Source organism: Bos indicus x Bos taurus, chromosome 12 (genome assembly GCF_003369695.1).
Source record: "Bos indicus x Bos taurus breed Angus x Brahman F1 hybrid chromosome 12, Bos_hybrid_MaternalHap_v2.0, whole genome shotgun sequence".
Lineage (NCBI taxonomy): Eukaryota > Metazoa > Chordata > Mammalia > Artiodactyla > Bovidae > Bos > Bos indicus x Bos taurus.
In genome coordinates this window covers 81,610,939-81,636,781 of record NC_040087.1, presented here as the reverse complement: position 1 = coordinate 81,636,781, position 25,843 = coordinate 81,610,939, and positions in this window count along the sequence as shown.

Genomic DNA, 25,843 nt, shown 5'->3' with positions numbered 1-25,843 from the left:
CTTTCACTTCACTCACAGCTGATTCACTTTGCTGTACAGCAGAAACTAACACTACATTGTAAAGCAACTCTGAAAATGTGAGTGAAAGTGTTCGTTGCTCAGTTGTGTCCGACTCTTTTGTGACCCCATGGACTGTAGCCCACCAGGCTCCTCCGTCCATGGGATTCTCCAGGCAAGAACACTGGAGTGGGTAATCAGTCCCTACCCAGGGATCTCCAGCATTTCAGGTGGACTCTTTACCTTCTGAGCCACCAGGAGACCCAAAGCAATAAGAATTTTTTTAAAAAAGAAAAAGAAAAAAAAAAAGTGAAGTTCACAAGAGCGTGTGGCAGAGACGAGGGTGTGTCATTAAACAGGAGAAGTAGGGGGCTCACTGGGTAAGCGTCACCTGAGCTAAGACTTGAAGGAGGTGGGGGAATGAGTTACGCAGATTTGGGGGGAAATGATGGTTCCAGGCAAAGGGAACAGGACCCAAGCGCGTGCTGAGCTAGAAGCAAGCCTGACCATTTCAGGAGTAACATGCTGGCTGACAGTGGAGTGGAGGAGTGGGAGACGCATTAAGGAGACGTGGCGGACAAGTGCTGGGAGGTCAGGCTGGGCAGAGTCTTGCAGGCCATGAAAGAGAATTCGGAGTCTACTCGGAATGGGATGGGAGGCCACTGGATGATACTAAGCAGAGGAGTCCGTGAGAACTGGAGGTGAGGAAAGCCCTCCCTGTTTGGACAAGCAAAGACACACTCTGAGCATATCAGACCGTGATGGGCTTTATTTTGTCATGTTGCAGGGGCACAAGTATTGCAAATGCAGTCGGTATTCTCTAACAGAAGCCAGAGAGTGACAGTGAGGTCTGTGTGGCAAGCTGAAGAAATGTTTATGCTTCTGGAATTTATTTATCCCAAGAAAGTACTAAAGCGTACGGAATTGAAAGCTATTCATTTAGCGCTAACAATTTGGGAACTGAAAACTTAAGTTTCAGTACTTCAACGCTATTAATTTATAATCCTGAGGAGGTCAGAAAAACCTTTGGGGTTCTGTAATACCTGATAGACTTTTTTTGAAGTCTCCATTTATTTCTGTTTACAACACCTCAGAGTCCTGAGTTTCTGCCTCGTTCCTATAACTCTCCTTACTCATCATGTCTGCTGTCATCTTCTGTCTCTTCCTCCTCCACAACTGCTAATCTCCTCTCCTTACCGTTGGGAAGACTATCCACGCAATTCTGGTTTTCAGCCATTTCTAATTTCTTTGCAAAAGATAAGTTACATTGAATACATTACATCTGACATGCAAAATGAAAAGATACTATTTGGGGTTTTATATGCTTATCATTGTTATGTTTTATGATTGAATTCCATTCCAGGATCACAGAAACAATGGTCTAAACCAGACCTTTAGATAATTGTGAACATTTTGAAGTTGTGAAAATCTCTAATTGTGAACATTCTCCAATCTGCTTGGGACGTGGTTCTGGATTGGTCTCAGCTATGAAGAGAGAGCAAGAGAGTGTACTAGTTTGTTAGGGCGGCAGTAGCAGATACCAGACTCAAGACTGGGTGCCTTTAACAAGAGAGACTCATTTCCTCGAAATTCTGGAGGCTAGGTGTCTGAGGTTAGGAGGCCAGAGGCCTCAGGTTCTTCTGAGGCCTCTGTCCTTAGCTTGTCGATGGCCATCTCCCTGCATCTTCACGTGGTCTTTGCTATGTGTGTGTCTGCTTATGTCCTAATCTTTTTTCTTTTTTAAATAAGGATACCGGTCATATTGGATTAGGGTCACGCATGTGATGTTAGTTTACCTTAACTGCCTCTCTAAAGGTCCCCAAAGAGTGATACTCTGAGATCCTGGGGGTTAGGACTTCAATCTGTGAATTTGGGGAGGAACAAAATTCAGTCCATACCAAGGGGAAACGGGCTTAAACTACTTTACCTTCAGCAAAAAAACAAAAAAAACACAACTGTTGGAAATGAAGCCCAAGGGAGCAGGACTGTCCAGATTGCCCAGATAGTTAACCGTACTCTTGTGCTAATATATTTAGTGAGAACGTGTGCTGAACCATTCGTTTAGTGGTTAAACTACTTTTCAAATATATTAATATTTACAAGCAGATTCACACAAACCCAGGAAGAAAACTTAAAACGGATGCCACAGGATAGTTTAGAATCCGTAAGTTCATACCGAATGATAGCCTTTCCCTAGGATGTGAACTAAGAATGATTGATTCTGGTGGACAGGATCTGTCCAGAGCATCCTCTCTGCAGTGTGTGGGGTCCACATCTCAGCAGTCAACATGACACCGCAGACACATAGCCTCTTCATGGCACATTTCTTCTTTTTAAGGCTCAAAGGGTCCTTTTCTTTCGGCAGTGGACAGCTCCTGAAATCAAAGTGCTCAAGCCCAGATCAGGAGTCTCAGAGGCAACTTCCTCCTAAAATCGGTGGCTCTGGAGTTTAAGATGCTTCCTTCCTCTGGGATGCTCCCGCGAGGTGCCCACTAATCCGTCAGCTCCGAGGCCCGAATGCATCACCCGGTGGAGCTTTGTGGCTGGGCTGCCCTCGGAGGAGTGGATGAAAGGGCTTAAGCTGCCCGGACTCTGGCGAATAATAGCTGCAAATCCAGGAGCTGACTCAGCCTCCAACCTCCTTCAGGACGGGATCGCCTTGGAGGAGCCTGGTGTTGAGGGAAGCTTCCCTTTCAGGATGCGGCTTAGCCCTTTTAAGTCGGCGGAAGGCCTGCTGCCTGGCTGCGCTCGGTTTCCCAGCCCTCGCGACAACACGCTTGGAGCGGCCTTCCCCCAGCACCTAGAGGCTCAGGTGAGGGGCCGGGGGTCCCCCTCGGCGGCTCCAGGGTCCTCGGTGCCCGCAGCCGTCCACGCCCCTGTCTCTGGGGAGATGTGGCTGCACCGCCCGCTCTGCTAATGGGGTTATGGTGCCGACTCGGGCTCACCTGCTGTTCTGTCCGGGTCTCTCACTCCCCGTCCTGTCTCGCCGCTAATCAGACGCTGATGTGACGCTTAGTGAAATACAGTTTGGCCGCGTTTCCTGTTCAAAAGGCCAAGGGTATAAAGCCAGTGACTTCCGTGTCAGTACCCAACTCCAGTACTCTTGCCTGGAAAATCCCATGGACGGAGGAGCCCGGTAGGCCGCTAAGAGTCGGACACGACTGAGCGACTTCACTTTCACTTTTCTCTTTCATGCATTGGAGAAGGAAGTGGCACCCCACTGCAGTGTTCTTGCCTGGAGAATCCCAGGGACGGCGGAGCCTGGTGGGCTGCCGTCTATGGGGTCACACAGAGTCGGACACGACTGAAGCGACTTAGCCTAGCATAGCATCCGTGTCAGTAGCACTGCTTTAGGGAGGGACAGCAAACACTTTTCCCTGTTTCAGTTCTGAGATAAGCGTATATCAAGATGCGTCTGTTCCATCCCTGGTACCCACACACCACACACACACGTGCACACAACCACTTACTCTGTCATCGTCAATAATTGCAACTCATTGCATCCAACAGGACTCTGATCTGTGACCCAGTGTATTTCCATATGTCTCCTTTTTCACTATTAAAGAATATGTGTTAGCTGTGTGTGACTCTTTGAGACCCCATGGACTGTAGCCCACTAGGCTCCTCTGTCCATGGGATTCTCCAGGCTAGAATACTGGAGTGGGTTGCCATGCCTCCTCCAGGGGATCTTCCCAACCAAGGGATGGAACCCGGGTCTCCTGCATTGCAGGCAGATTCTTTACCATATGAGCCACCAGGGACACATTAAAGGCCAAAAGTAAAATAAAATACATAAAAGAGGAAAAGAGAACAACCTCTGATCAACAAGATTTTATTGATGTTAGCATTTGAAATAAAAGTGTGGGCTTGGTATTGAAACTGAAACTTGATGGGTCTTACCTTCACTGAGTCAGGAATCCCTCTGTCTCTCTTTTTTCCCTCTCTGTGATACAAATTCATTTTGGATTTTTATGAGATGTCAAACTTCCTCGGGTGGTGTGAGAAGCAGCTAGAAGGTTTTGAGTAAAAGGTTGCAGGCCATGATTGACACAGCCTGGTAAGGGCACGGCTTTGCTGACAAGCTGTAAATCGGGCAGTGAATTACCGTGTACAGGTGCTTTTTAGGAAGGCTCTGACTAGATAATTTGTGGACATCAGCCTGTATATCAGCGGCAGGAGCCTGCAAATGGCTCCAGGGTTGGACGCAGAAGCATCTTTTCTCCGTGACACGGGCTCCTTTCTTGAGCCCAGGAGAGGGTGTGTGCGTGTCTATGACAATGAGTTATGGTGGCCAGTGGAAGGGGGCGGGGGTGGTTATGGATTATGTTGATGAAAAGTGCAGCCATCACTCACACGAGCTTTGGCAGAAACTTCCAATCAAGACTCCACTTCCTGGCCCTGGTGGATTAAATGAAAGGAAAAAAAAAAAAAGAACTTGAAGTTCCATTGAGAAGCAGGCCACATCTTCATAAATAAACGTTGGCAACAAAGGTGCCTGAAAATATATGCTTTTCAAATTTAACGAAAGTAAATCACGAGAGAAGTGTCTCTGTGTGAACTACAGTGTCCCACTGATGGCTGGTTTCCTTTTGGTTCATAAGAACTTAGTCCTTTTTATTCTCGTGTTAAAGACAGACTCTTTTTTTTGCTTCATTGGGACTTGAAATAAGGCAGGGTGTCGGAAGAAAGTAAGAGGGGAAAGGTAACTTTATCAGCCTACAAATGTTTGTAGGCACTTGTTTTATTTCAGCCTTTTATGTAACGATGCAGGCAGACTCCTCTGCCCCTCCCTGCCACCAAGTACTTCCTTCACTGGTTTTTTTCTGTCCTTTGAAGTTTGAAGTGGAACCTTTAAAGAAATTTCCTATATTTCTATTTCCGCGGATGTTCCATTTTAAATTAATCTTATGTTATAGGTGAAACCTTAGAATTATTTCTTCTTGGTGATTTTCTTTTTATAATTGCTTTTCTTTTCCTAGAAACACATCTAGTGACCTTTATAACTAAGCAAAGGAAAGATATGTTATTTCAAAAATATTCCAAAGGCATAATATTAAATGAATCTCCTTTCCTGCTCCCAAGAGACGGATTGATACCACATTCGTTCCTTACTATATATACATCCTTTTATGATGTGTTAACAAATAATGTACGTGCACGTGCTATTTTGATTTTTTCTAAATAAAAGGACAAATCACTATACATTTTTATTTGAGTTACTTTTAAAAAGTTCCCAAAATACAAGAAAATAACTAACAGGTTAAGAAGAAGTTTCCGCTATGAAATAACAAAAGTCAGGAGAATGTGATGAAACTTAGAAAAAGTCATTTTTATGTCGCTAAGTATTTGCACAAGTTTAGAATGAAATCAAAAGAGAAAAGAGAAATAAATGGCACATGATAAAATCAAACTGTTAGAAAGGTACTTAGTAGTTTTTATTTCTCTCTTGGATTTTTATATTAAGAAAATAAAATACAACTCATAAATTTATTTGCTTTGTCTGCATGCATTATGCTTGACATAAAACAAGCCTGGAAAATAAGCGAGGAATATCTAAAATGAAACTTTAAATATATCAGGGAACATCATTTATGAGGTTAGTATTGCTGTTATCAATTTTCTCTGAACATTTATTAAAGAATATCTTTTGTTTTAATTTGCCCAAGACAAAGCAGTTTAGAGACATTTACAAAGATGAGGAGGGAGCTTCAGTTAACCTTCGTTGCTGAAATATTTTATGTGCATGAATTACAATATAACAGGATAATTACCTAGTACTTTTTGTGGAGAAATCCTAATAAAGAAAGAAAGTGATTTGTACATAATGAAATTCAAGCTCTTCATTTCTTATCACATTTTTATTACTAGAATGGTTGTAAACTCTTATTTTGAGACCAATGGAAAAAGTTTCTAACTTACATCTAAGGTTGAAGAAGCTCTGTGATTGCAATTTATCTTCAGTTAAATTAATAGCCAAGTTGCAGTTGCAAAATGCACTCTTAAAAGTCCTTATCTGCAATGTGGTGCTGAACCTCATTTTATTTCCTAGAGAAATTAGACATAAGGGTCTAAAGTTTATTCAACCATGTTGAATTCTAAATATTAACTTCATCCAAGGGAAGATTTTTTCTGGACTCTTCCATTTAATACCTAATTTTTATTTTATTTTATTTTTTTTTAAATTTTATTTTTAAACTTTACATAATTGTATTAGTTTTGCCAAATATCAAAATGAATCCGCCACAGGTATACATGTGTTCCCCATCCTGAACCCTCCTCCCTCCTCCCTCCCCATACCATCCCTCTGGGTCGTCCCAATGCACCAGCCCCAAGCATCCAGTATTGTGCATTGAACCTGGACTGGCATCTCGTTTCATACATGATATTTTACATGTTTCAATGCCATTCTCCCAAATCTGTTTAAAACAATAATCCTTCAGTTCAGTTCAGTTCAGTCACTCAGTCGTGTCCGACTCTTTGCAACCCCATGAATTGCATGCAGCACGCCAGGCCTCCCTGTCACCAACTCCCCGGAGTTCACCCAAACTCATGTCCATTGAGCTGGTGATGCCATCCAGCCATCTCATCCTCTGTCGTCCCCTTCTCCTCCTGCCCCCAATCCCTCCCAGCGTCAGAGTCTTTTCCAATGAGTCAACTCTTCGCATCAGGTGGCCAAAGTATTGGAGTTTCAGCTTTAGCATCATTCCTTCCAAAGAACACCCAGGACTGATCTCCTTCAGAATGGACTGGTTGTATCTCCTTGCAGTCCAAGGGACTCTCAAGAGTCTTATCCAACACCACAGTTCAAAAGCATCAATTCTTCGGCACTCAGCTTTCTTCGCAGTCCAACTCTCACATCCATACATGACCACTGGAAAAATCATAGCCTTGACTAGACGGACTTTTGTTGGCAAAGTAGTGTCTCTGCTTTTGAATACGCTATCTAGGTTGGTCATAACTTTCCTTCCAAGGAGTAAGCGTCTTTTAATTTCATGGCTGCAGTCACCATCTGCAGTGATTTTGGAGCCCCCCAAAATAAAGTCTGACACTGTTTCCACTGTTTCCTTATCTATTTTCCATAAAGTGATGGGACCAGATGCCATGATCTTCGTTTTCTGAATGTTGAGCTTTAAGCCAACTTTTTCACTCTCTACTTTCACTTTCATCAAGAGGCTTTTTAGTTCCTCTTCACTTTCTGCCATAAGGGTGGTGTCATCTTTATATCTGAGGTTACTGATATTTCTCCCAGCAATCTTGATTCCAGCTTGTGCTTTTTCCAGTCCAGCGTTTCTCATGATGTACTCTGCATATAAGTTAAATAAGAAGGGTGACAGTATACAACCTTGACATACTCCTTTTCCTATTTGGAACCAGTCTGTTGTTCCACGTCCAGTTCTAATTGTTGCTTCCTGACCTGCAAACAGGGTACTTTTAATTTCACAGGACATGTATTTCTTTCAGAAAGTAACTGATGAGAAAATAAAGCAAATGCTTCGAGGATTACTTCCAAGTTGGAAAAGCTCAGAAGTTGTTTGGAACTTAGGACAAATATAACTTACCTACAATAGTTAAATTTACTCTTGTGTTTTCTTTTCTTAAGCCGGTGAAGAGCCAATTAACGTCAGTTGTATTGGTTGTGTTGGCAAAATGGGCTCCTGTCTTCCTGGAGCCCACGTGAAATGAACGCTACTTTAGTTCCAGGCTGTGAAAGTAGGGAGGTTTGCACATCTCTGCTCTCTCTGCCTAGATCTGTTCCCACCTGCGCCCCTACAAGCTTCAAGAAAGGTGTGAGGAGAAAGGATGCTGTTTATACCAGATACTTCAGAGCAAGCAGGGGAGGCAGAAAATAGCACCTGAAAAAAAAATTGTGACAGGTTCTCCTTAGTGAAACATACTTAAAAATAAAATTTCCTCATCAGATTTTTATCCTACACCTATTAATTAAAGCAGAAGTTTTCTTTGGCTTTATTTAATGCTAGCAAATCCTGGTGTGCCCATACATGCATATGTATATTCCACATCTAAAATATGTAATAATCTCAAGATGTAATAAGCTACCTTGATCTTTGTAGTAATTATTTTCCAATGAAACTTCTGTTTGCCAAGGGCTATCACGCATCATAGAGAGTTAATATATATAATGCCAAATATTAAAATAACTGAAAAACTCAGTAAGATGCTTTTTTCCTTCCAGTTTTCATTGGGCAATTTGGCATCCTAGCATAGCGCCTTAATGGGAGAGTCTAAAAATAATGCTTGGAGTAACATTGTATCCAGTTAAGACTTTTCCATACTGGTCTCTTCAAACTTGCACAATTAAGAATTTGCATAAGCTGGAAGCAAAAGAACAAAAAGCAGTAAGTTTTATGGTGGGATCAGTTAGGAGTTTGGGATTAACATACACACCCTACTATATATAAAATAGACAACCAACAAAGACCTACTGTATAGCAAAGGGAACGGTATTCAGTATTTTGTAACAACCTCCAAGGAAAATAATATGAAAAAGAATAGATACATATGTACGTATAACTGAACTGCTTTGCTGTACATCTAACACAACATTGTAAATTAACTGTAAATTAATTTAAATTCTTTAAAAAAAAAGCTGTTTTAGTAAAATTTTTAAATGGACAAAAAAAAAAAAAAAAAAAACTTACGGAATGTGATAATCAAGAGCAAAACTATACCAACTGGACCTTGGTAGAGCTTCTGAAGACTATGAGATTAACATTTAAATCAGCGGGCTTTGAGTAAAACAGGTTCTTCTCCATGATACGGATGGGCCTCATCTAATCAGGTGAAGATTCTAGGAGAAAAGACTGAGATTCCACCAGGAGGAGGGAGTTCGGCCTTCAGCCTGTCTTCAGACTCGAGTTGCAACATCAGCTCTTCTCTGGGTCTCCAGCCTGCTGCCTTCCCTGCGGGCTTTGGACTGATTAGCCCTACAATCACATGAGCCAATTCCTTAAGCTCAGTCTCTGTCTATATATCCATGTATCCATCTCTCCATCTACCTATCTGTCAATCCATGCCCTAGTGGTTCAGGTTCTTTAGAGAATGCTTTCTGATACATTTGTCCCTTTAGTCCAAGCAGGGGGCAGGGAGATGACTAGGTGGTCCGCCACATTGCACATAATATGGTGTCAGGAATAGAGGAAATGTATTTCAAATGGGAATAAAAGACTGGCATGTACTTCATGAATGTGAGCAAATGCCAGGAGATAGTGGAGGACAGAGGGGCCTGGTGTGATGCAATCCATGGGGTCGCAAAGACAAGACTTAGCCGCTGAACAACCAGTAACAATGTACTTCATGTAGAAATATAGCAAAGCAGGAAGAGGAAAGGAGCGGAAAACGTGGAGGCAGTGGGAGAAAAGGCCTGAGAACTGTCTCAGAGAGACTGGCGACAACTCTGCTGTGGCCAGGAGAGGCCTGTGAAAGGATGTACAGATTCCTGGCGACCCAAGGGCTCGACCAACGCCGTTTCTCCGGGCCATGTGTAGTCTGAGGGCGGGTGGCGTGGCATGAGAAAGCCTGAATGAAAGTCTTGCCCTGCATGGTAAGTCGCTTCAGTCGTGTCTGACTCTTCATGACCCTATGGAGCTGTAGCTCGCCAGGCTGCTCTGTCCGTGGAATTCTCCAGGCAAGAAAACTGGACTGGGTTGCCGTGCCCTCCTCTGGGGGATCTTCCCAACCCCAGGATTGAACCTGCAGCCTCTTAAGTCCCCTGCATTAGCAGGTGGCTTCTTTACCACCAGCGCCATCTGGGAAGCCCGAGTGAAAGCCTCGCTGCCCCTCAAAACGCAATCAAGACAAGAAATGGACCCGTAAGACGGGATGGTTGCTCTCTGCACACACGGGTCCCTGATGGAACGCTTTGATGTTGCAGCGACTGTTGTTGATGAAAACGACCGGTCTCAGACCCTGGCAGGAGCATCAGCTGTCTTGGTCACCTGTTCTCAGGAGCACCAGCTGGAGATGGTGATAACAGCGCTGTGCCATGCAGCGCACCACCCGGGGGTGGGGTAAGATGCACTAACACGAACGTTGAATCAAATATCTATTTCGTGACTGTGTCGTCTCTAAAAACACGCTCCCAATTTACGTATTTGTCTTTCTTGTTTCTCATGGTCCACTCAAACCTGACCTGGGCAAGATACCATTAACTGCTATTTTCCACTCAAAGTTTTACCCAGATGCTTCCCCATGAGAGTCGCGTTCTCTGGGTCACCTGAGACGTTATTCTTCCAGATTCTTCACTCATATGATTTATTCATGCAATTTATTTACTAAATATATCTTGTTGCCGTTTAGTCCCTAAGTCATGTCCGATTCTTCTGCGACCCCATGGACTGTAGTCTGCCAGTCTCCTCTGGCCATGGAATTCTCCAGGCCAGAATACTGGAGTGGGTAGCCATTCCCTTCTCCAGGGGATCTTCCTGACTCACGGATCGAACCCTAGTTTCTGCTTTGGCTTATTACCACCTGAGAAGCCCCCAAAATATGTATATGTATTCTTTTTTCAAAATCTTTTCCATTTATAGGTTATTGCAAGATATTAAGTTAGTTCCCTGTGCTGAGCACAGCAGATGTGCTGTGTAGATGTGTTGTTCATCTGTTTTGTGTTTAGTAGTATATACATGTTAGTTTCCTCACACATTCCTCTCATCCACCATTTTCCAGTTCTGCAAAGAGTTCTGAGGACAGCGTGGAACTGACTGTATTTTATATTGCAACCTACAGTTTGGGAGTTAATTAAGAAAATATTCTGTTAATTAATTTCCTGAGCACTTCTTATCAATACACAGGCAAACTGTGAAGCTATTTTAAGGAAACGTTTCTGTTTCAGCTATTTATTAGGCACTTGATTGATTTCAAAGTGCGTTTTAGGGAATGGTGAAATATGATAACTATAATTCTGCTAAGATTTCTTAAATGCAGGAAAGTGGATTAGACCAAAGTGATGAACAATCCAGCCAAGAAAAGGCATGTTTTAATACATGCACACAGAAAAAAATAGTCTTTCAAGATAGAAATATAATGCCAGTTAAGTCATGATAGAAATTTGCATGGTATCTTTCTATAATGTAAAATTTAGTTAGAGTGTGTGAGTGTGTGCTAAGTTCCTCAGTTGTGTCTGACTATTTGCGACCCCGTGGACTGTAACCCGCCAGGCTCCTCTGTCCATGGGGATTCTCCAGGCAAGAATACTGGAGTGGGTGCCATTTCCTCCTCCAGGGGATCTTCCCAACCCAGAGACCAAACCGGCATCTCTTAGGCCTCCTGCATTGGCAGGTGGGTTCTTTACCAGTGGTGCTACCTGGGAAGCCCTTTGTTTACAGTACAGTGTCAAACTTCTTAAGGGTGAGCACACATGCGTGTGTGAAATAGGCAGACTTCTCACATACTGATAACCTTTAAATAAATAATCTGGCGTTCGTAAACGTACTTCTTAGAATATGTACTGGCTTGCTTGTACTTTCTACTTTTCATTAAGGTGGTAGACAGAGTAACAGCTCCTAAAAGATGTTCGTGCTATACTCTGCCGATGTGTGAATATTTAGGGTTACACAGCAAAGGAGAATTAAGACTGCAGATGGGCTTAAGGATGTTAATCAGCTGACCTGGAGATGGAGGGGTTTTCCTGCGTTATCAAGGCGGATCTGCCCTAATCACAAGGGTGCTTCAGTGCAGAGGAGGAAGACAGGGGACAGAGGCAGGTTAATACACTGGGAAGATCTGGCTGGCCATGCTGGCTTGAAGATGGAAGTGGACCTTCAACCAAAGCAAGTGGGAAACTGCTATACTCTGGAAAGGCAAGAAAACAGATTCTTCCCTAGGCCTTCCAGAAAGGAACTCAGTCCTGCCAATACCTTGATTTCAGCCTAGTGAGACCTGTCAGATGGCTAACCGACAGACACAGGCGTTCTTGTGGAATCTTTCAACAGGGATACGGGGCAAGGATGGTGATTTTCATCTTACAAAGGAAGAACTCAGGACTCGGGAGATTTTTAGGCTGCTTGTCTAAATACTCAGTGGAGAAGGCAATGGCAACCCACTCCAGTCCTCTTGCCTGGAACATCCCATGGACAGAGGAGCCTGGTAGGCTACAGTCCATGGAGTCACGAAGAGTCAGACACGACTGAGTGACTTCACTTTCACTTTTCACTTTCATGTATTGCAGAAGGAAATGGCAACCTACTCCAGTGTTTTTGCCTGGAGAATCCCAGGGATGGGGGAGCCTGGTGGGCTGCTGTCTATGGGGTCACAGAGAGTTGGACACAACTGAAGTGACTTAGCAGCAGCAGCAGCAAATGCCCAGGGGAACCCAACTAGTCCAGCCTGGGGCCACGAGCCATTGATTCTCCCATTCTGGGACCATTGATTCTACCAAATCGAAGGCAGAAGAGAGTTTCTCTGAGGAAAGTGGGAGGTACTAGAAGGAAGGACCAGGAAATTCTGAATGCGCCCAAGTTGCCGATGTCTTCTTCAAATGTACTTTGCAGTAAGACAAAATGAGTTCAAGCCCTCCAACTCCCACCCACTATTTGTGTGACTTTAATCTGTTTGAAATTATTGTCTTTGCCTCTAAAATAAAAGTTATAGTAGTTTCTTCCTCATAGTGTTGCAGGGAGGATTAAATGAGATAATACATACATATGCCTTTGGCAAAGGGCCTGATACAAAATGTGTGAACGATACACATTTTAAAAAGAGAAGTGTCGTATACCAAAATGTGTGGAATCACAGCCTCGGTGATGAATTGGGAGAAGTAATTTCTCCTTGATTTTTTTTTTCACTGCAGCGACTTTCCTGAGGGATGGTTTTCAGTTGGTGTAAATAGCCAGCATGGCCAGTGGGGACAGGCCAGAGGTTTCCTGGTAGGCCTAGGTGGCCTGGGATTTCAGACCAATACAAAAGCCCATTAGTGGACAAAAGATCGGATAACATTGCTAACCCACAGCTTGGAAAATCTGCCTCCAGATAAAATCGAGTTGACGGTTTTTACTTTTCATCAGTCTCTTTTTTTGTCACTCAGGTTTGCTGGCTAATCACTGACCAGTTTCAGCCTGCTTAATTTATGAAAATGGATAAGATTGCAAACCATTATTTGATAGCTTCAGGAGTCTAAGTTTTTTTCTGCCGTATCCATTCGAGTTGTCTGAATACTATGTGATTCTTGTCCTCGTCTGCCTTTTCATATTTTTTTCCTACTGCACTGTTGAAAAGCTCAAGCAAAAGCTTTTAGTTAGCTGATCTGATCTGTAGAGTTAAGAGTCTCATAAGGTTAGAATTGTTTTATTACAAAAGCAAACATTTGAAACCATGGATATACAGCTAAGAATGTTTGACCGAGCAGGTGACTTCAAAGATGAATAACTAGATAAATTCCAGAGTTTTTCAGATTTTATGAAATGAAGTGGAACCTTTTTTTTTTTTTTTTAAAAGAGTTCTTTAAAATGTTTTTTCTTTTCCCTGAAGATAAGATCGGTACTGCATATCAAAGGGCTTGATTTCAAATAGGCATAAATATGCATCTATAGCATCGCTTGTGCTTTATTTCCTTCACTCTTTTTGAAGGAGCAAATATTTTATGAGTCATAAAAGATCAATTCTCCGTGCTCCTGGACTGAATTGAGTAGCCCAAATGGAAGGGGCGTTTCAATGGAAGGCTCGTGCAAGGAGGCAGAGGTGTTTATTTCAAGAACGTACCTCACTAACCATCCTCCTTCTGTGGAAGCTTTTGTACCCAGGCAACAAACAGAACATGTTTTAAGAATCTAACTTCTTAATTAGAGAGATGTCAGAGTGGGTACTTACCACAAGAGAAATAAAGCATTATTATTATGTGAGATCTTTTTTTTTTTTTTTTTTCAGTAGAAAGACTTACCTTTGATGAGCTCCAAGAATGAAACTCATTAGCTGCAACATAAAAACAAACACTTGAATGACAGAGGCAGTGAGAATATATTGCTAATGATCTCTCCACAGTTGATGGCCAGCTTCACTGGTCTCCTACCAATTATGAGAAGCAGAGTGATATCATGAGACATAATATGTACGGCCAAGACGATCCTTCTCCTGTAGTTAAGGCTCAAATCACAGGGCTCCTTCAGCTTTGCTCCAGGAAAAGAGAAAGAAGCGTTTGCTCCATGACTGAGTTAACTTTTCCCTCTGACAACTTCAAGCAACAGGATCAATGGGACGTGGCAGCAGAAAATGTTTGGTTGAGACATGAAAACCAAGTGAAGACATCCTTATGTATGGCAAGATGCGCCTCAATAAACAAAGCAGCAGTTCTGGGAGGACCAGCAGTGCTTGACTCAAGCATCAAAGGATGATCATCAAAGGATGATCACAGCTACAGCTCTGCCATTTGCATTCATCACTATAAAGAAGCCGTTCAGATTCAACGCAAGTTTCCACCTCTCCCTAAAATGTATGATGTCTGAGGTTAACAGCTGCCTCGTCACTGTCTGAAAAAAGTTGGCATGTTGCTATAAATTGCGTATTTCTTACCAAAGTATTTAAATAGTGCTAAGGAATGTTTAATTGCAAGTAAAGGGAAAAAGCCACATTGGGAACATCTTTTTCCAAGAAAATGTCAAAAGCTAATTCACTTAATTAGAAGTCTGAATTACAGCACCTAATTTTTTTTAATTGAATGAGAATATTATAATAATTAAAGACAAACAATGTTTCTGAGCAATTGAGGATTAATATTAAACTTAGAAATTCAGTACCCCACAGTGGACTCGATCCGTGTTTCTGTATTTATAGAATCCGTATGCCGTATCTTTTGGGGGGGCATTGTCATGAGCAGATTTTATAGACTGTGGCTACATGTGTAGGAAATGACCTGAACTTCATTCTATGTGTTGTCATCCTACAAGCAGTGCTTTGTGGTTTTCTGTAAAGCATGTTGGGTTTCCCAGGTGGTGCTAGTGGTAAAGAGTCTGCCTGTCAATGCAGAAGATGCCAGAGATGTGGGTTCAATCCCTGGGCTGGGAATACCCTTTAGAGAAGGGCACGGCAACCCACTCCAGTATTCTTGCTTGGAGAATCCTATGGATGGAGGAGCCTGGAAGACAACAGTCCATGGGGTCGCAAAGAGTTGGACATGCATGGACAAGTGATTTAGCACGCATGCACACAGAACATGTTAGGAAACTTTAAAATTCTTGTTTAGGAGAGGAAGCTGTGAGGTGATATGGCTATCCCCATTCATAATCTAGATTCTCTTCTGTTATTTAAAATGCTTTCTGTGAGGTCAGTTGGTAGAATGATAGACATCTAAAAGAACAGGCAGGCTCCCCTGGTGGTCCAGTGGTTAAGAATCCATCTTGCAATGCAGGGGCACAGGTTCAATCCCTGGTCTAGGAGGATCCCACATGCCAAGGAGCAAATAAGCCCAAGTGCCACAACTCCTGAAGCCTGCATGCCTAGAGCCTGTGCTCTGCAACAAGAGAGACCATTGCAGTGAGAAGCCACCCTTGCACCCAACTAGAGAGCTGCCCCCGACTGCTGCAACCAGAGAAAGCCCGTGTGCAGCGAGACCCACGCAGGCAAAAAAATAAATAAATCTTAAAAAATAAAATAAAGAGATAGGCATTTAATTAATCTTAAAATCACTTAAGAGAGTTGCCAGGATTTGGCAGAAGAGTTCTATCCTCTCTGAAGATGGCTTGGGGGATGAGTTCTCCAACCCCATGAGGTGGTGGGTATACCAGTAGCCCCTTTTAGTTGATATTGAGAGTCCCTTGGACTGCAAGGAGATCAAACCAGTCAGTCCTAAAGTAAATCAACCCTGGATATTCTTTGCAAGGACTGAGGCTGAAGCTCCAGTATTTTGGCCACCTGATACAAGGAGCTGATGCATTGGAAAAGACCCTGTAGCTGGGAAAGACTGCAGGCAAAAGGAGAGGGAGAAGCAGAGGATAAGATGGTTAGATAGCACCATTGACTCAAAGGACATGAGTCTGAGCAAATTCCAGGAGATGGTGAAGGGACAGGGAAGCCTGGCTTGCTGCAGTCCATGGGATTGCAGAGTGGAACATGACTTAGCGAATGAAAACGAAAGTGAAAGTCGCTCAGTCGTGTCCAATTCTTTGGGACCCCATGGACTATACAGTCCATGGAACTCTCCAGGCCAGAATACTGGAGTGGGTAGCCTTTCCTTTCTCCAGGGTATCTTCCCAACCCAGGGATCGAACCCAGATCTTCCGCATTGCAGGCAGATTCTTTACCAGCTGAGCCACGAGGGAAGCCCAAGAATATTGGAATGGGTAGCCTATCCCTTCTCCAGCAGATCTTCTCGACCCAGGAATCGAACCAGGGTCTCTAGCATTGCAGGCAATTCTTCACCAACTGAGCTATGAGGGAAGCCCAGCGACTGAACACAACCTAAAGAGATAAGTGCCAGCCATCTGGACGCTGAATATGACTAAACTGGGTGACTCTTTCATGCACTTGCCATCGAGACACCATGTAAACCGATCCCATTCACAACTTCACAGAGAGGAGGCTTTAGGAGAGCTCCTGGCCAGAGAAGTGATGGGCAGTGCAGAAAACACTTTCCAGAAAACCGCCTGGCTCTGACTGTCCCATTGTATTTCCAACTGGAAATGGGGAAAATAGCCCTCACTTTGCTTCATGGGTTTGCCAGGTAAGATGTGCATTCCCATAAAAGGAAAACGCTAGGTCAATTAAAGGGACTTGCGTTCAGCCCCCGGGTCCCTCCTCCTGGCTGGATGAGAGGTGTATTACACCCCAGCCTCTCGGCATGGGTTTGGGCTGTCTGACAACGTCCTTATTAAGAGTGACAAGCCAAGCTGGTGGGGCCCAACCACTAGCCTTGGAGGAGAGGTGCGCTGAGAATGGGTCTCCAAGAAGCTTCCTAACCAGGAGGGCACAAAACACGGGGCAGGAAGGAGCTGGCTTCTCCGGGGCTTTTAGAGGTAATCTTGTTAAGAAACAGAGGAAGATTATTTAAATGCCTCTTAAGCAGCAGTTCCTCTGTCTTGATATTTTCAAGGCCAGTAATCTGGTCTTTGTTTTATTCCAGGGCTGCCAGCTTGAGGAGTGATAGGGCTGGCGTGCAGCTGAGGTTGGCAATAGGCTCGCCAGCGTCAGATGCCAGCTTGACTGGATGCTCCCAGAAACACCAGAATCCTGTGCCTCCAATGCCAGCTCTGATTTGTATGAAACCAGCAGGTAATTTTCTTTGTTTGGAGGGATGATATTTTTTTTCCCCTTTCATGATTCACAATTAATTTTCTGGCTGAAAATACTGTGTCTGTGATACATTGATACATAAAACACTAGGAACATAGGAAGCAATCGGTAAAAAAGTGCATTTCATCAAGTTTATTTTGTGTGCCTGAGATATATCACCTGTGTGGGTTCTGATCGATTTGTTTTCTGAAAAATTGAACCCTGAAGCCCTTATTGCAAGGGTTAAAGCTTTTCTTGCTATGCCAGTGAAGTCAGAAAAAACTATTTAAAGGCTCAGTTACGACCTGAAGGTTTTTTTTTTTTGTCCCCAGTGCGTTCTAATTTAGTACCTAACTCCTACGATGCATGGCAATGAACATAAACTTGTATAATAAATTTAGTGAAATTTTTTTTTTAAGATAGAAATGAGAATGAAAGGCACGGATTTGCTTTGAAACAGGTTGACGTGATTCACTGAGGTTTTGGCTTATGAATGCTTCCTTCGTAAGTATAGCTAGTTAGCTGAAAAACCTCAAATTATTCATCCTTTTTTTTCCCTCCCCTCCCAGAAAAACCTCAAGCTGCAAAACATACTAACTATAGAAAGTCATTCTCAAAATACATGGTCATTTTCTTGGAAGAAGGTTGGCGATGCTGGAATGTTGATGGCTGTCCGTTATGCTAACATTTCGTCTAATCCCTTCAAAATTAAGTAAATTAAATGCTAATAAAACTCTTTTACTGAGGTGTCTACCAGCTCCGTGAAAGTCTCAGAGGAATACATACAGCTGCATTCGGGGTTCCAATAGAGTGCAAGATTATTTTCTCAAGTTTCAAGCTTAAATAAGCTGAAGATTTTGCTGGTTCTGGGTTGAGGCGGGGGGTGGCGGTGTGAGGATTAATGGAGCCATTTTTGAAAACCGTTGCTAATCAGCCTAAAATGAACTGCACATTTATTGGAACGTCGGCCGTCGCGGACACTTCCCCGTGTGCGTGGAGCGCATGCTGCTTACTTGCTGTCTTTTGTGAACTTATTTAAGTCAGTAGTAATTCCTTATTAAATATCCAGATCTGTGGGGAATCAAGCTATAATCCAAAATAAACTAACTTTGGAAAGTCATGTGGATCTGACTGTTGTGGACTCTCGTGGAATGGGTAGCAAGGTCATTCAAATTTCTATTTGGCAACAGCCAATATAAAGTAACGGTTCCCTAGTGGCCAAGCTGATCTTAAATGAAAGCACTGGAGGTATTTTCTGAAGGCTTAAAATATTTTTTTTTTGAAATCTTTGAAACCAAATTGCTTAGGAGAAAACATAAGCATGCCTACTAAATGATAATAGAAAAGGATATTAGAAAAGATTTGTGCATTTATGAATTTATTACTTCTTTATGATATTTTTCAAGGCACCATCAAAATTGTTTTCATGTTGTTACACGTCAAAAACTAACCTCAGTAACTGAATCGATTGTGTAGAAATAGCTCCTTCATAGAGGTATTCTTTAAGAATACGTTTTTGGATGGCATTTTCTAAAAATTCTATCTCTGTGACCAGAAATGGATATAAATGTCCAGAAAAATGAAACCCTTTGATTGCCAATACTTCTGGTCACTCAAAAATGTGATATGCTGGCTGATCACAGAAACACGGGAATATATTTAGTTGCACAAGTTGAGTCTGTGTTTTAACCAGAATGTGTGTGACTTTTGTAAAGAGGTTGGGGCAAAGTAGGTGGGGGTAACTATATCCACCCACCCCTGTTCTGCTATTAGACTGGGTCCATTACAGAAAGTATGTGTTACAGACTGAGTCTTCATTACGACAACTGTTAACCTGGTAAACAATCAGATACATTATCTTGGTCCAGGATTCTGCATAGGGCTAGGACAATTTTTGTTAATAGCTGAAGTAGTTGGATTGTACACAATTCTTTGGCTGTCAGTAGTTTTACACTGAATGGATTTGACTGCAGCAGAAACTGCTATTCAGCATTCTGGATTAGGAAGCAAGAAGGAACTGACATATTCAATCCTATTTAAGCAGGATAAGAGCAATACAAATAAACTGTAGAGCAATTTCATCAGTTGGCTGCCTAGAAATGATGATTATGCTTTGTGTTTTCAGTTGGAGATTCGTGGATAAACCTCACACATTTGTTTAAAATTTGGGGAAAGTGGGGGGCAGTAAAGCAGAGTGGAATTTTGCTCAAGATAAAACTTGTACTTGGCTCTGCGGGGCAGAAGTATGCAAAGGCTTCCCCCACTCCACTCTGCTTTTGTAGACATTCAGGAATTTGATGAGGAAAATCAAATGAAGTTTTGTTCACTGAAGAGACACGATAAGATGCAGCAAAAGAGGTTGGAAAGCCCTAGGTGGGAGATGCTTCCTGACTCTGGTATGTATCATGACAACTTTGGGATTTTTTTTACAGCATAAGTTGTAGTGCAGACATACCTCTGGAGAGTCTAAAAGAAAACAAAATTTATTAAAAATCTGTTCGCACAGCTATTGAGTTGCTACTGTAAATTCAAATAATCTGTTGTATGTGGGGTCCTTCACAGCACTGTTAATGTCAGTGTGTTATTTTCATATGACCAACCAGAAGCCATCCTCATTTTTAAAATTATGATTTTTGGGGTAGATATTCATAAATGTTTGTGCAATGTTAAAATTGGAAAATGTTTTAGTCCTTGGTGGCCGTGTGCGTGCTTTCAAGAACGAGGTAATCCAGTACAGCAAGCCACGGAGAAACACTGATGCAGAATAAGGACTAAGCTGTGTCTCATCTTCCCTGGGACTCTATAAGGCAAGATGAATATCGACCACACTTTGTTTTTTTATCTCTATGTAAAGAGGGCCATAGTGATGGAGTTAATCTCTGGAGTTACCCCAGATGTGATTTTGATGCCTGGCTTTTCCTTATGGTTTCCAGATACAGCTGATTCTTCAGGGAATGACTTTGCTCACACCGCCACCCCCCCCCCCCCGCCCCCACCCAGGGAACATTTCATTTTGGTCTCTGCAACTTTATGAGGAGTGGTACCTGGACACAGTCCGTTCATATCACCAGCAATTGAATGGGTTTATTCCTGACTGTTCATGTACGTGGAGGGTCATAAAAATCTTAGTTTTTAAAGAGTCTTTGAAGGTAATTGTAGACCCAGTTCCCTCAGCGGGAATTCTCCTTGGCCACACGCCTGCCAAGTGCTGCGGATCAGATGAGGATCAAGTGGAACAGAGTGAAAGCAAAGTCATGCTCCAGAGGAGCAGTGGGAGGATATTAACACTGCATCAAGATGAAGTAGAAGGTCTCTACATGTAAGCTGTTGAGAGTTGAGTGGCTGATGCGAACTCAGGTCAGGGCCAACAAGAGCCACCTTGGTTTCGGGAGTTTGGGGCCAACAGATACAACCAGATCGATTTGCCTGAAGTTCGGCATCCTTGGTCCTGCATGGCTTTGAAAGGGCGCGACAATGTCTTCCTGGCCACACAGTGAAATATTTAAAAATTTTCACTCTGTATCTGACGTTGGGTCTTCCCTGGTGGCTCAGTGGTTAAAGAATCTGCCTGCTAAGAAGGAGACTGGGGTTTGATCCTTGGGCTGGAAAGATCCCCTGGAGGAGGGCATGGCAAGGCACTCCAGTATACTTGCTGGGATAATCCCGTGGACAGAGGAGCCTGGCGGGCTACAGTCCATGGGGTCACAAAGATTCAGACATAACCGAGTGACTAAAAAACAACACTCTGACATTAAATTCTGGAGGATGTCCAGCGATAGGAGACCTTACCACCTCCGAGCTAGACATTTTGATTATTTTAAAAATTTATCATGACAATCATATTTTAATTGCATTTAAGAGCCACTTATTATTTTTTCAGATTATTATAACTTGAAGAGAAAGACTTGTGCTTCAGAAAGTAGCAACATCTCAAATAGTGGACAGCCACACGTGATTTATTAACATTGTATGTGCTTGCATTTATGAATTAATGAAGAATTCTTGAATGAAAAAATCACATATCTTCTGTGTGGCCTGCAAATACTGGCTGCTGGAAATTGTTTGAAGGATTTCAAGACCTAGAGGAAAACAAGGGTCAAGCTGCGGCCATGCTTCTAAGCATCCAATGGATAGATGGCCAGTTGAGTTCTTGGTGGTGGTACACATGGACGTTGTGGTTGGCAGAATTTCTGTGGCTCGTGTTACCCTCAACAGGGCTGTTCTTTGTGTCTCTTTGGGAGTCTCCAGGTGTGAGCAAGGGCACAGTTGGCCCTGAAGGTGTCTGCTCCCACGCTTCAGCTCGACTTTGTGGACAGTCCCCTCTCACCCACTGCCTCCTCTGACCCCATGTTTCTCTTCTGTCTGGGCTACTGTTGCTTACTGAGTCTGAGAACCGGAGAAACAGGCTTTTCAGGTAAGTATCTGAACTTTTCTGTCTGAAAAAGCTGTCACAGATGTCGTTTTTCTGTGTCCACAGAGGGTGACCCAGCCTGTCAGTGAGGAGGGGTGAAGAGAGGAAAGTCCTGCAGGAGATCTCTCAAATCCCTGAGAATGAGCATGAGGTGTGTCAGCCATCTTGGATCCCATCACACGCCCATCCATGGAAAACCATTCTTCCTCTGTCTCCTATATGTGGCCACACTCACATATCCAGGTGATTGCTGTTTTGCTGTTTTCTTGTCAAGAAATGTCCACTAATATGTGGAAATGTATCTGGAAAGATGGAAGTGTGTCTAACAGTTTTTTTTCTTTGACAGTGTTCCTTTGCAGTTGGCTTGTTAGTACATTATAACCATTTTATTTGATGGTGCTTTGTAATGGCAGGGCTTCCTTTGAATTATTAGGCTATTCCAGAAGCTGAACGAACTCATTCAAACACAGATCAGTAAAAAAGAATACAATTAATGCAGATTGAGCACTTACTATGTGCTAAACACTGTGGACCTCTTGAGGTCCTCATTCTACAGAGGAAAAACTGAGCCACAGATAGGACCAGAAAATGGCTCCTAGGGTTATAGGTGGCAGGGTTGGGATTTGAAGCCTGGGACATTGACTGCAAGGCTTACAGTCCTCGTCAAATGCTGTGTCGCATCTCACAGTTCATCACTGGGCATCTCAATGGCCTGGCACCATTAACACGACTCAATGAGAGTGGAACTAATGGCTTTGCCTGCTCAGCGTCTCTGTCCTTGAGAATGACCTTCCTTTGGTGAAGAGTTGCCATTTTTTCTGAATTTGCAAGGTCACTGAGAAATTTTCATGCCAGTGTATTTGGACTGTCTCTCTTCTAACCCTCCCCTCTTCTGCTAGGGTTGGGAATCTGGCAGAGTTGGGTCAAATGACATGCCTTCCTGCAAGTTTTGGAGGTGGGAATGAGAATGGAGAAGTATTCTTCCTCTTCCAGGCTGAAATGGGAACAGGCGGAACTTCAAACCTACTGGTGTCCTGTTTTCCACCATGCGGATCACAGAAATGAGGTATGTCAAGGTGATGAGAGAGAAAAGGTTGACCTGAAGCAAAGGATCTGAGAAGAGGGAGCAGGGAAGAGCCTCGACTGTCATTTCATAGCCTTGTTCCAGATGTTCTGCAGAGCGAGTGTGCTCTCTTCCTGGGTTTCTGCAAGATATTGTTGTAGCCTTCAACAAATATTCTGTTTGACTAGATTAGGTGGAAATGCTGTCAATTACTTTCAATCAAGAAAGTTGTAGATAATGGGCTAAATACAAAATTATGGCAATGTATCCACTCTCTCCTTGAATTTACATCCAGAGAGTGTCTAGTCATCACTACAGGGCTCTGTTTGGGGTTGGGTATACAGGTGTGAAAATTGCTCAGTCGTGTCTGACTCTTTGCAACCCCATGGACTATACAGTCCATGGAATTCTCCAGCCCAGAATACTGGAGTAGGTGGCATTTTCCTCTCCAGGGGATCTTCCCAACCCAGGGATCTAACCCAGGTCTCCTGCATTGCAGGTGGATTCTTTACCAGCTGAGCCATAGGGTGGACAAGGGCTCTTCTCTTATGGAGTTTAAACAAGTAGAGAACACATTAGAAGAGACCATTTCAGAAATTCCCTGGCGCTCCAGTGATTAGGGCTTCCATGCTTCCGCTGTAGAGGGCACCATTTGATCTCTGGTTGGGGAACTAAGACCCTGCATGCCTTGCAGAGTGGGGCGGCGGGTGTGGGGGAGAACGTTTCAGAAGGACAGTAAGTAAATCAGAGATGATGAAGCTATGAATGGCTAAGGCAAGGGTTAGCCAACCCATGGTATTGGGATGGTGTTTCTGAAGAGGGGACTTGGGACTGAGGTCTGAATGACCTTGCAAGATGAGGGTTCTAGAACATTCCACACAAAGGAACTGTGAATGCTAGGTGTCTGAGTGGGGTGGAGTTTGCCACATTCAAGGTACAGGTAGGTCTGGAGGGTCATGGAGGAGGAAGAGGGAGGAACAGGGATTGTAGAAATAGGCCGTGTCAGGGCCCTGTGTCTCTTGTGTCTGCAGAAGAAGATGCATTGAGGAGGCCAGTTTCTCTCCAGAGAGAAGATCAGGCTAAATTAAGCCAACCAACCAACCCTCAGAAGCTCACTCTGTGTTAGCACATGTGACAGAGAACAGGAGAGAAAGAGAGTGCATGGCTCTGCAAAGGCCTCTCTTTTAGATGAGAAGGAGAAATTATGGGCAGGGTAGGGCTACATGGATGGGCTTCCCAGATGATGTTAATTGTAAAGCAGCCACCTGCCAATGTAGGATACATAAGAGACTCAGGTTCGATCCCTGGATTGGGAAGATCCTCTGGAAGAGGGTATGGTAGCCCACTCCTGTATTCTTGTCTGGAGAAGCCCATGGACAGAGGAGCCTGGAGTGCTACAGTCCATAGGGTCGCAAAGAGTCCGACAGGACTGAGGTGACTTAGCATGCACCCTTTCAGGGCAATGTGGATCACGGGAATACCAGCTGGGGTGGACTTTGGGCAAACCAGTGCCATGTCATTAGTTCTTTCTTATAAGGGAGGGATCAACTTCAAACAGCTATGATTACCTTGAAGCCATGCCAGTTTTTTAAAAAAATTTTTAGTTGGAGGATAATTGCTTTGCAATATTGTGTTGGTTTCTGCTGTACAACAACAAGAATCAGCTAAAAGTATACATATATCCCCTCCTGCCTGAGCCCCTCTCCTGCCTGAGCCCAGACTTTTTAACCAAATCGAAGGTGACTTCTGTAGCCCGTTCCTCATCCCAGCTTCATTCTCACCTGTATAGGTTGTGATATGATACAGAGCACCGCAGAACCACAGGGGAGGCGAGTGAAAGCCCAGGTTGCTGGGCCCCCACCTCCAGAATTTTTGGTTCAATAGGTCTGGGTGCAAACTGAGAATATGCTTGTCCCACAGGGTCCCAGGTGATGCTGTGGTTCCTGGTCCAGGGAGCACACTTGGAGAACCAGTGAGGTAGAAGAAGGCTTGATGGGATCTACGCCAGAATTACCTGGGGCATCTAGTCTGGGTGAAAGAACGCCTGGTAAAATATTACCTGCTGGTGAAATAGTAAACTAAGCTATGCCAAATGCAACTCCTGATAGATTTAGTAATGCCAGCCAGGGTTACACGCAAGAGCATCTTGGGCTGGAAGTGAATTATGACAAGCTTGAAAGCTCTGCTCTTTGGAGAGTAGGTGTGTGAAGGAAGAAGATGGTGATGGGAATTTCTCTGATACTGCTCTTTGGGGAAAATGAGTCTTAAATTTTAAGGAGCGTCAGTTTGACAGGACTCAAAGCTTCAGCTTCATTAAATCAAAATTTTCATTTTTAAGTCTGGAATTTATATTACATTTGGTCTTAACCAAACAGCTAAGCTTATAAACATATTTTTTTCTCCTATAATGGCAGCCTTTTAATCACTTTGTTTTTATAAGAAGCTGTATGAAGTATTTTGCATGAATAATTATAGTTATGTAGATGCCACTGCAAATTTTTTGTACTAAGTAAAATGATTTTTACTCTAAGGACTTAAAAAATACTTGGGTAGCATACTAAATACTTTCATGTGTCATAGTACAATAGCATATAGTTTTAAATTTGCAATTAATTCATAGGTGACAAGAATGCTATTCAGATAGCATTTTCCATTCTAATAGATTTATAGTTAATATGAGTAACTGACATACACCAGGAATGAAAAAGCAAGTTTTCTTTATGCATTATAATATATATATTTTATGCAGGAAAAGCATCAAAAAAAAAAAAAAAAAAAGAAGGAAAAAAGGGTCCAAATATTCCCTATTGTAGGATCACTTTCTAGTATATTTTATATTTTTATTAGGTAATGTATGAATATATGCATAATTTACTAAAGGGATATATTTAGCTACTTATCTAGTTATTCTACTAAATAATTTTGCTAAATTCTTACACATAGTATTTCACAAACAGGTTCTGGTTTTGCCATCTCATGTATATTGTTGAATTAAAGTACTTAATTTCCATGATGAATTAAGTTATAGAAGGAAAATATGAATCATATGGGGAAGATGTCTGATTCCCAGTTGCCTCATTCTCGTGTGGAAGTCCCATATTTTTATTCTTACCTGTCCTCTGCCCCCACTGGCTTATACTGTACACTCGGAGTTA